Source organism: Octodon degus, unplaced genomic scaffold (genome assembly GCF_000260255.1).
Source record: "Octodon degus isolate 3935 unplaced genomic scaffold, OctDeg1.0 scaffold00138, whole genome shotgun sequence".
NCBI classification, from domain to species: Eukaryota; Metazoa; Chordata; class Mammalia; order Rodentia; family Octodontidae; genus Octodon; species Octodon degus.
In genome coordinates, this window is record NW_004524714.1 from 1130219 (window position 1) to 1131219 (window position 1001).

Sequence of the window (1001 nt, forward strand, 5' to 3'; positions counted from 1 at the left end):
GAATTTTATTTCTTTCCTATATTGCTCATTCAAGGTTTCCATCACTTTTTATTTTTCTCTATGATTTATCAGTGTCTTCTTTAGAAATGCCTAGTAATTCTTTCATTAGTGTTATCATTCCTTTTTCCACCTGTGAGATTATGTCTGATCTGATTTCCTCTATACACTCGTGCGTCTGTTTTTTCACTTCAGTTTCTATTATTTCAGAAGTTTCAGGTGTTTGACTTCCAATTTCTTCTATACTTATGTCTCCTGGGTTTGTTCTGGGTGGGCTTGGGACCTGAGATTGCATTTTCCTCCTTTTTGTCATTTTCTATTTCAAAGAGAACTCTGTATTTTGATTTCTGTGACACTTTTTGTGAAAATTTGATAGAACATAGCTATATCACTGCAGTCAGAGCCTGTCTGTAAAGAGTCTGTATTTTAGATATCTCCCTGTTGTCAGAGATTCTTGTTTTGTGTGTCCCAAGACTTTTGCTTTCTCTATTTATTGAGAGTGAGATATTGATTTCTGTTTGGCACTGCCCTCTATCCTTCAGTGTAGGGTTTTGGTAAGGTTGTTACCCAAACACCTCCCAATATTATTAAACAAGGAAAATCATGTGGTTCAGGCAGATATTGTTTCTTATTTACTGTAGTATGATTAGCAATATTAATAACAGCTAGTGAAATTTAGAAATCATCAAAATTTTATGAAATGAACTTGTACTTTATTTTTTTCTATAATTTTATTGAGAAACAAATAGCAATAAGTCAGTTTCAAATCAGTTTAGTAGGACAGTTTCAATGATTAGTACATTGCATATTATTGTCTTAGTGGTTATTCACTGTACAAGATGCAGACATGATATCTTGTTTACAAACATTATTAGAATAAATCTTTCTAATCATTGAATTAGGGGAATGTAGCTGTATATCTATCCTAACTATTTTGAATATACAGATACAATTGGTCATTCATTTTTATCCCCTTTTTTGTTTAGTTTTGTCAGAGAAGGGTA